Here is a 10,724-nt window from a genome sequence, read left to right on the forward strand (position 1 = left end):
AATCATCAGCCTCAGGCATCATGTGGGGGTGTGTTTTTGCCCTTCCTTCACATTCTAGGGAGGACAGATGAGATCCTGGTTACTCCCATAAATGACTTTCTCCTGTTTAGTAGGAGATAGGAGATGAGCAACCACTGCTACGCAATTTGTCTTTGCAATTGTTAAGGTTTGCATATATAATGACACAATGCATATCAATGCCAGTATGAATACAAAGTACAAGGAAGAAAGAAAAGATTTCAGTCCTTTCTGAATATTTTCATGCAATGTCTAAACACAACATTTTGAAATACAAAGGTACAGCTTCTTTTTTTCCTTTTCTCTCTCTTTTTTTTTTTTTTTCTTCTATGGGGGGAATGAGACAATAATTATTCTCCCCATCTTTTTTTTTTTTTTTTTCCCCCAGAAATAATGTATTAAAAAAAAAAAAAAAAAAGTGCCAGCATCTTTTCCTCCCACACACTTTTTCTGGTTTTACCCCCCTTTAGATTTTTGGCGGAAATAAAATAGAATCCACTTACAGAAATGAGAGAAAATTTTGATTTGTCAATTGAAAAAAAACTGTTAACACTTGCAGAAAATTATATAGGCATTTTCTATTTTGTATTTTTTATCAAAACTCAGGATGCTCTGCAGAAGATGAAGTGTTATTCTGAAGTATTTCGGTTTTGTCAGCTTACTATTTTTCAACAAATACGTTTTCAGTCAGAAATTGTCAATCTCCCTTTCTTGACAGATCCTTCTGTAACCCCCTTTTACCATCACTGGCATCAGGCAGCTCCTGGGCCCACAGTGAACATCTCTTTTCTGACAACAATTTTCAGCTGCTTCGGCCTTTTCCCATCTCCACACTCAACTTTGCCAGCGAGGGTGAGAGAGGGATCCATCACACATCTCATCTGAGCACCTTTCTGGAGCAGGAGAGGCATCATCCCAGTTTTGCAGGGAATTTATGATAGCCAAAGGTGACTTGAGACCAGGGATGGATTGCCTCCTTCAGCGATTATGGAAACATTTCCTGTAGGTTTGCTTGTTCTGTTTTGTTTTTGTTTTTGTTTTTTTTTTTCTTTTTCCCTGATATTGTTATTTTTCCCTGGAGCACAAATATGGATTTATCTGGTTGTGAATATGCTTCACAAATTAAATGATGTCTCATTGTGGGGGCAAGAAGGGGAGCATGTGCAAGATTGGTTAATAGGTCTCCCATCTGTACTGTCTATGATCTGATGATAAGCATACCTAGAAACGCAGGAAACAATTCACAAAAGCAATCAGATAATGAAGAATATTATTCTCAGAAGGTCCTTCCTGTGTTTGAACAGGGGGAACAAATTAAAAGCTCAGGTTGTGTGGTAGCTTGGAAATAGTGCACATGGTGGCTAAGACTCTTATCAGACTCAGCACTGAAATAACATTTTCTGCTAAAGAGCTTGAAGAAATATGCTACAAAATTATTAATAATGCATTAAAATTTGCAAGAGCATGAAGGCAGTGATAGTAGAGCTGCACACTCCCAGAGTCTAAAGTGGAAGGGAAGAAGGCACAGGCAAGGCTGTGGCTTCCAGTTACAGCTGCTGCCAGCATTAAAATAAGAAGTGATCCCAGAGATTTGCTGCTGATAGCACCATACTGAGTGGCATTTGCAGCAGAGTATCTTTCCCCAGTCTCTGTGAAAGACTATCACCCAGCCCCTGGAAAAGCTCTCCATGGCTGGGCTGTTAGACTCGTCTTCTAACCCAAGGGGAGTAATATGATGATTCTGACAGGTGATATTAAGCAGTGATACCCCAAAAAGGTGATCTTTAGCCACCACTCACTGTTTGCTCTATGGAGGAAACCAGGCACACAAGTATGTGAGCCAGATCCCCATGTAGCAACATCCCAAGGCTAGAATTTGGGTTTGTAAATACCCCCTTTAAAAAATGTTAGTGGCAGGGTGTTGGGGTTCCTGCTCAGAGTGATGTGCTAACATTTGGTTTCTCCATCTCCTTCCAGCCTGCACTTTGTCCTTTTAGCATGGCTTCAGTGAAGCCTTCATGCTCAACACATGTATGCTCCAGGCACATGAGAAGCCATACTGAAGTCCAGGCAGAGCTGTGTGCCCCACCCATGTGTGCTAACAAAGAATCACAGAATGGTTTGGGTTGAAAGGGAACTCAAAGCCCACCCAGTCCCACCTCCCACCATGGGCGGGGCTTCCCTCCTACCAGCTCAGCTGCCCAGAGCCCCATCCAGCCTGGCCTTGAGAGCCTCCAGGGATGGGGCACCACAGCTTCTCTGGGCAGCTGTGCCAGTGCCTCACTGCCCTCTGAGTAAAGAATTTCTGCCTAACTTCTCACCTAAATCTCCCCTTTTTTTTAGTTTAAAACCATTCTTCCTTGTCCTGTCACTACCAGACCATGTAAGAAGTTGGTCTCCCTTCTGTTTATAAGTTTCCCTCAAGTACTGGAAGGCCACAGTGAGGTCTCCTCGGAGCTGTCTCTTCTCCAAGTTGAACAGCACCAACAGTTGGCCTGTCATCACAGGAGAGGTGCTCCAGCCCTTTGATCATTCTCACAGCCTCCTCTGGACCCGCTCCAACAGGGCCGTGTTTTATATTATTTAATATCTATCAGGAATTTTGGTAGTGAGAGTTGGAAAACCCGCCCTCTGCTATTGGCCCATGCCTTTAAAAATCCAGTCTTCGTGCTTTACTAATAAACATGTAGATACCCCATTGGTATTTTAGTGAGCATTATTCCATCTCATTTGAGTTGCATTCTGACACTATTTGAAAAATATGTGCTCTTTGCCAAAGGCTTCTTTTTTTTTCAGTGTCATAATATTTCCAACCATGTGACAATACTGTGCAGGAGAAAAAGGACAGGTAACCTGCCAGAAGCCTGAATAATGGAAAAGTGCCTTTGAACAGGACAAAAAAAAAAAAAAAAACCCTGCTTTAACTTAAAAAGTAGAAAGAAAACCACCAAGAAAACAAAAAATACAAGACAAAATAAAAACCCACCATTTTCCAGGTATGATCCAGATCTGTTATACACAGCTTAGTTGGTCAGTATAAATCTTTATTCTGTGTTTCAGAAGGTATGCAATAGAAAACCCATTCTAACAATAAATGCTACTCACCTGAGGTCTATAGCTTGTTTTGTAGCTCAGAAAAAAAGCCTCTGTTCACCCCTGGCCAACTGAGTTGCATTTTCTGCTATTATTGATGCATTGCAAGGTTTTTTTTTCATATCAATTTGAAATTATACATCTGGGAAATCCCAGTACAACGGCAGTCAATGCTTTGTTTCTCTGTGTGGCCCTTTGCAATTACTAGAATGTGCAAATATAATTTAGCACAGGTAAAATTCAATCAGTCACCCTAAGCACAAAGAAATCTCCATCTCCCAGGAAAAAAAAACCAAAAAAACAAAAAAAACAACCCAGAGAGTGTTTCCCTGCAAATGGCACAAGGGAGCTGTAAGAGTTTCTAAAACAAATTTATTAGAATATTTAAATTCAAGTTGTAATGGGAAATTTAGCTCAATAGGTGAGGTGGCAGTGTGTTGGAACCCAAGCGATGCAGGCAGAGAGATTTCCAGGCCCACAGCTCGCTCAGCTTGCAGCACTGTTCCAGCTCTCAGAAGGGGATTGCAAAGCCCCAGCACACAGGCTGCTTCCAGAGCAAAGCCCCTGAGTGCAGACAGGGCTAGGGCACCAGGGAGCAGGGATGGGAACACACCTCCACAGAGGAGGTCCTGCAGAGGCACTGCAGCAGATGGGAGAGCATGTCCTTGGCCATCACCATCTCCAGTGTGGCAATTTCCAAGTGAGGTGGCCGAGGTCTGGGCAATGGCAGTCCCACAGCTTGGTGCCCACTCCTGGTGCCATGGTGGGGCAGGACAGAGGTGTGGCAAATTGTAGAATCACAGAATCACAGGATGGTTTGGGTTGGAAGGGACCTCCAAGCCCACCCAGCCCCACCCCGTGCCATGGGCAGGGCTGCCCCCCATCAGCTCAGCTGCCCAAGGCCTCATCCAACCTGGCCTTGAGTGCCTCCAGGGATGAAGCACCACAGCTGGTGCCTCACCGCTCTCTCAGTAAAGAATTTCTGCCTAACATCTCACCTTAATCTCCCCTCTTTTAGCTTAAAGCCATTCCCCCTTGTCCAAATGCAGGAGCAGAGCTATGATCACTATGCACAGCCACCATGAAGATGGCCACTGGCGTGGCTGGAAATCAGGTATAGGTTATGGCTCTGCAGCTTTTATAAAATTAAGACTTAATGAGGAGATGCAGCTTTAAGGGAAAAAAAAAATAAGGAGAGGCAAAACCACAAAGGTTCAGGACAGCTGTTTTTACGCTCTTCAAGTGACTTCAGCACCACAACGTTTTGTTTTTCTCCAGCAGCAAGCCCCCCCCCTTCCACCTCCTGCTACGTTCAATGGAAACTTTGTCATCAGCTTCAAAGGACTCAGGATCAGGCCTCCGATGTGTTAATAAGCAACAAGCATTAGAGTAAGAATTGCATTTACTGTGAGCTGTGGCTGCCTGCAGCGATCACACCACAGCCTGTCACGGATTGCTTTGTGCAGTAAGCCCACGCCCAAAATCGATCAGGGCATGAGAAGAGAAAACTGAGAGACGTTCCTGCTCTGCAGAAATAGGGGGATATGAAAGGGGGAAGGAGACAGGAGTCAGCAGCAGCTGGGTGTACACAGGGATTGCTGGAAAACTCGGGGGAGACTCCTTGTACAACTAGTAGAGAGTACCTGGGATGTGATGTGGTAGCTCTTCACTCAGCATTGCTGGGGCCACACCTTGTATGTTGTGTTCAGTTTTGTGCCCCTCACTACAAGAAAGACATCGAGGCCCTGGAGTGGGTCCAGAGAAAGGCAACGAAGCTGTGAGGGGTCTGGAGCACAGGTCTTACTGGGAGCGGCTGGAGGAGCTGGGATTGTTTAGTATGGAGAAGAGGAGGCTCAAGGGAAACTGTATCGCTCTCTACGATGACCTGAAAGGAGATTATCATGAAGTGGAGGGCAGCCTCTTCTCCCAGGTAACAGCAATAGGATGAGAGGGAATGGCCTTAAGTTGCAACAAGGGATGTTCAGGTTGAACATTAAGAAAAAAATCCTTCTCAGAAAGAGCAGGGAGGCAGTGGCACAGGCTGCCCAGGGAGTTGGTGGAGTCACCATCCCTGGAGGTGTTCAAGGATCATGTGGATGTGGCACTGAGGGAAGTGGTCAGTGGGCATGGTGAGGATGGGCTGACAGTTGGACTGGGTGAGCTTAGAGGTCTTATCCAACCTTAATGATTCTTCAATTCTGTGAAAGGGCAGCAGCCTTGCACATCCTGAGCTGTCACAGCTACACTACCAATAGACAGGGCTCTGTCCTTGTGCATACACAAATCCACCGCTCCCAGAGCACGCACTTGGAACATGTAAAGCACCGATGAGCAAGTACTTCAGAAAACAGAATAAAATAACTTTCAAAGAAAGTAAGGCGATCTTCTTTGTCACTTCTTCTAAAACAAGTAATAAGCAGAGGGTTCCTTCAAAATATTTTCAGAAACACGAATAAGGAGTTAGAGGATAGTATCTAAGGTAAAACCCAAATTTTGTTCTGTCCGCAAGACTTGCCATGCTATTGAGGCTCAGGCGACATTTTTTCTTTCACATCACTGAATCACAGAGCAGGCCATGGTGATGTAGCTGGAGAGGTCCAACCAGAGAGAAAAGGGGACTGTGGATTCCTGCACATAGGGAAGGATGGGAAATCACAAAGGTACAGGGAAATCAACAGCAGAGGTGAGAGATGGCCAGATTTGCTTGTTCCCTGATCCGCAATTCCACCAGAACTCATTTACCTGTGACAGCAATTGGGGGTGTTCCTGTGACACTACACCACCACCACTGAACAAATTCTTTCCCACTCAGCAGTCCAGCAGCTGGCCTGGGCCCTGTGCTAACTTACTTTTATCATATAATGGGCAGCTTTGAAAAATAGGCCTTGTGGCCCCTATCTGACCACAGGCAGTGTTTTCACAACCCTTCTGATCAAAAACTCGCCTGCTTGCCTGCCCACTCATTTTTCTGCTGCTCTGGACCTCACTGCCCCTCTCAGTCTTGGTGTCCTTTGGTTCCTGGGGCAGTGGCATGCCATTTGTGCAGAGTTCCTCCCTTCTTCCTTCTAAATCACTCAGTTGCATCCTGTTTTTATATCTTGCCCTAAGCCCTTCCTTTGGAGCACAGCTTAGGACTGGCTCTGTTAAGCAGCACTCACACCGTAACAGCTGCTTTGGAGCTGAGGTGATGGAGCTTTCCAACAAGGCTCATCAAAATCTCTTACAAAACTTCTTTGGGGGAAAGGTGGGAAGTGCTGTGCACACTCAGGAGTTGATGATTAAACTGTTCTCAAATTCTTTATAAGAAGTCCCAGTTTGCTTGGAAATTAAAAAAATGAAAGAAAAAGGTACCTATGTTTACTCTGGGGGGCTCACGTATTGCTATGACCCCTGCTTACCTCATGGATCGCTTTCTTTTGGGGTATGACATTGCTGCTGGCATAGGCTGAGAAGCTGTGCCCCCACCTCCATGGGAAAAACACACGTTTCCTCTGGAAGTCAGAGCACCCTGAGGAAGAGAAAGAAAAGCAAGCGAATCCATCAGAACAGAGCCTGACACATCATAAGGATGCAGCATTGTTATCAGGTATCATTCTAACACACTTGCTGCTCTACACCACTCGAAGTTTTATGACCACAAAAACAACCCACACGTACATGCCGACGTGTGACTAGCCCTAGACAGCTCTCAGTGTGTTAGTTTCATCTCGCTCAAGAGACAAACAAGAGATCACAACTGGAGCTGCTGGCACACGCTGATGCAAGCAGCAGCGTGGGGTTTTGTCAGGGAGTCAATGCAGCATCCAAACCCAGCGCTCCCCTTCCATGACTCGTGATGCCTGCAAAGCTGGCTCAGGCACTGAGCTGCCACCCAGAGACACGCAGCAAAGGCAGCCGCCCTGCAAACAGCAGATGCAAACATGTTGTTCACACTGGATTCAGCATAAATAAAGTGGAGCCAGGCAGCTACATTCAGGCCCAGGTAGAGCAAGATCTGTACCGCATAAAATTGATGTTAAATGCATGAAATCTGCTGTTTTGAGCATCACAACATAGGCATGGACCTGAATGCTGATGCTCAGTTGGAGATACATCCCACAAACAACACGAGCTGCAGCTAACACTTACAGCTTTCCACTGCAACCGCTGCACTTCTGTAATTGGGCAGACACTGTAGTTGGGAATCTCTTCAGAGACCTACTTTTCAATTAAAGTTTAATTTTCAAGCAAAGGGCTTTATACAGAGCAAGCACCTCATTGTGTCACTGTTTCAGAACATGAGGCATGTGGGGTTAGCATTTCCTGGGCAGTGAAAGGAAGGAAAAGCCAAAGAAATAACAGTGAGAATTGGCTTTTTCCCAAGTCTCTTCCAAGACTTGTCATAAGTCTTCTTCTCAGGTATGACCTCCTGATACAGGAGATCTGGATCTCTGTCATGGTTCAGTCGCAGGGTGAAATAGCTGGTAATAACCCAGCAGACCCACAGCAACACAAAGACCCTGGTGATTTCCAAATTCCTGCTATAACTCTATCTGTTCCCTGCACCTTTGGGGCACAGGTGTCCAACACAAGTGGTCTTGTGCTACTCCTCCCACAGGGCTCATTGTGGTCACCCAAGCACCGCAGAAGATGTCCATTCCCACTTCCCGGTGTTAAAGAGTTAATCCAGCTGGGTTTGGGAGATCTAGGAAACAAGGCAGATGAGACAGCTACATTTGCAAGAACATTTGTTTTGAATCCAAACCATTTCCCCAAGTGTATTAATATGAATTACCATGAGATTGTCTGAGGATTTATATGCACTGTATTCCAAGAGTAAAAAAAATAAAATAAAATGGAAAAGCCTGAGCAGGAAGAGTCACTTTTAAATTAAGATAAATTACTCCAAGTTTCTTTTTAAAATATATGCATGTCCATTGTTTACGATGGTGGAGTTCAGAATGCTGAACGTGTCTGCAGAGAGGATGTATGCCTCCCCTGCACAACTCTTTGCTCCAGTTGTTGGAGAGACAGCCTGATAATGCTGCGAGGGAAAGGAGGGTGGGAAGAAAAGTAAAATGTGGAGGAAAGAAAGAGGGAGAGAAGGAAAGAGAGGAAGAGCACGCAGCATTATTGACGATTGCTAATCTTTCAGTGGGTTGAGAGTTTTAGGTGTAAAGTGGAAATTAAATTTTCTCAGGATGTACCACAGTACAGCCCCTCTCTATTTGCATAATCAAATCAAAGGTAAGATTCAGCAGCACGAATGCTCGACCTGCCAGCAAGCTGTTTGCTTCTTAGTGAGAAATAGGGAGAGAAAAAAAATCCTTTAGGAAGTTAGCTCTTTCTCATGCAGTTCATATTGTATGTGGCACAGGCAGCAGATATAGAATTTGCTACAATATATTAGTTTGATAACATTGTAGAGGGTTTCTCATCAAATGCAGAAATGGGGAATTATAGTTCCAAGGCCTAATTTAATAACAAAGTATGCCGTTGTTAAAACCATTTTTTTTGCCTGCGCTCTATAAGCAATGTGTGCATTGTATGAAGAATCTGGGAAGAAAAATTGAAGAATTATGCAGACAAATACTGGTATGTGGCCAGGGCTTAGGAAAACATGTAGCTGCCTCTTGGTGTCCTTATTGCCCATAAAAGAACATTTCACACGGTCAACAGCTCAAATTTATGTGGACCCTCAGGGGTAAATTTTCAGTACAGTGAATAGAACTCACACATGCAATCACGTTATTGTTAATAGGAGTTGTGTGGCTACTTCTTCCACACCGTGCAAAAAATGTCCCCCGTGCTGCAGAAAGCTAACCATCCCCAGAGCACTCTTGCTGCCACTCTTCTCCTCCATCAGAAGTCCTCCGGTAGCAAGGATGAAGGATAGAAAATTCACTTACGTCTTTCTTTCCTAATCACCTGGCCACATACAATAGGGCTTCAAAATCACTTCCAGATATAGCAAAATTTTGGATGAAATCATGAATGACCACAAGGTGCTGTGCCTTGGTAAGGTACTTGGCTCCTATAGCTTCAACATGTATAAGAGTTTTGTGATGATTGGCAACATGCTGTCCGCATCACTACATCTTCTGCTTGATTACAGGGCTGGACGTGCCTCTCTCTATGGGCAGAAGTACCCACTGTGCAACATGAGCCCATCTTTATACCACAATCTGATCTGCAGCACCCACAAAAAATACAACAAAATCAGCGATGCAGGAAGAGCTGCTCTTTGTTGTCGCTGGTTGGGCATCATTTTTTAATGGACTTCTTCCATGGAGAGACAGCATGGCTTACTGTGTGCAGATCAGAGATCATTCCACACACGCTCTGCAAAGCAATGAGATCCTATCCAGCAGCGGGCGGGTCTCACATAGAGGGAAACACTTGGCTGAGGATGTAGTTGATATTTCAAATAATATTTGTACAGACATCTTCAGACCCATACTGCAGAGGCATCCTGCCAGATGGGGGAAGAGTTTCACATCCGAGTCTCCTGTGTGCTTTCCATGGCATTATCTATAGACCAGATACTAATTTTATTTGCCACTGTTCCATTTCTTTTTAATTAGATATACTAGTTACTCGGAGTCTTACTTGGGATTGGTTTCACAGCCCGTCATATTTCTTAGACTATGATAGGACAATTGGCCATTAATTCAAAGCAGTGCTAATAATGGTGGCTACTGCTACGAGGAGAAACAAATGGGGAGGACACTGCAAGACCCCTCCACCTTTAACCCTCTTAAAACAAATTTGGATTTAAGTTAGAGAAACATAAATATTGACGTCTCAATTACACTATGTATAATCGTACCAGTCCCTTTGGCCTATGTAATGATCAGTTCCTTGCACATAAAGGAAAAACAGAAGAGAGAGAGCAGGGAGATGGGGAAATGACATAGAATCCCATAGACACATCACTCAGAGAGCAGGCTGCTGTGGGCAGTAACGGGGCTCTGGCTGTTGCACATCTCATGGCCCAAGCCCTGAATATTTTGATATGTTGTCCTCTAAAATAAGCACACCCACCCTGTGCCCTCCTTCCTTCGTTTCCTTCCCCATATACTGTTTGCATGGGAGGTTCCTGTGGGTCTCAGTGAAATAGCTGTGCCATATGGCCCCTGCGCCCAGCAAAAAGGTGGAAAAATCCAGAAGGGAAAAGAAAAACAAAAGCAAGAGCATCCTTGGAAAACTTTATGCAGTAGCTCAGCAGAGCTACAGCTGTGGCCACAAACAGAGGCAACAACTGGAATGTTATGTGTGATGCATAGGGCATGGCAGCAGCGCACCGCCTCCCTGGAAGGCAGCTGAGCTTTATGTGCCATTTAGCTGAGAAACCTCCCCGCATCCTGTAAAGCTCCATTAAAGCACACAAGCAGGTGTGGCAACCCTGGTGTTTGCAGTGGTAGATCACTCAGCTCCTCTTGCCTCCAAAGTACCCTCCGCTGGCTGCCTTTCTCCAGGTGTTTGCGGAGGAGCCTAATGAGACTGATTGGGACATGCTGATCAGCTTTCATTATGAGCTGTTTTCTAGCGGTCCGATTAATCAAAATAATGGTATGTGCTGTGCATGTGTTTTATGGCTGTGCCCGATTTTGCTTTCAAAACTAAAATAAGAC

This window comes from Gallus gallus, chromosome 2, assembly GCF_016699485.2.
Source record: "Gallus gallus isolate bGalGal1 chromosome 2, bGalGal1.mat.broiler.GRCg7b, whole genome shotgun sequence".
NCBI lineage: Eukaryota > Metazoa > Chordata > Aves > Galliformes > Phasianidae > Gallus > Gallus gallus.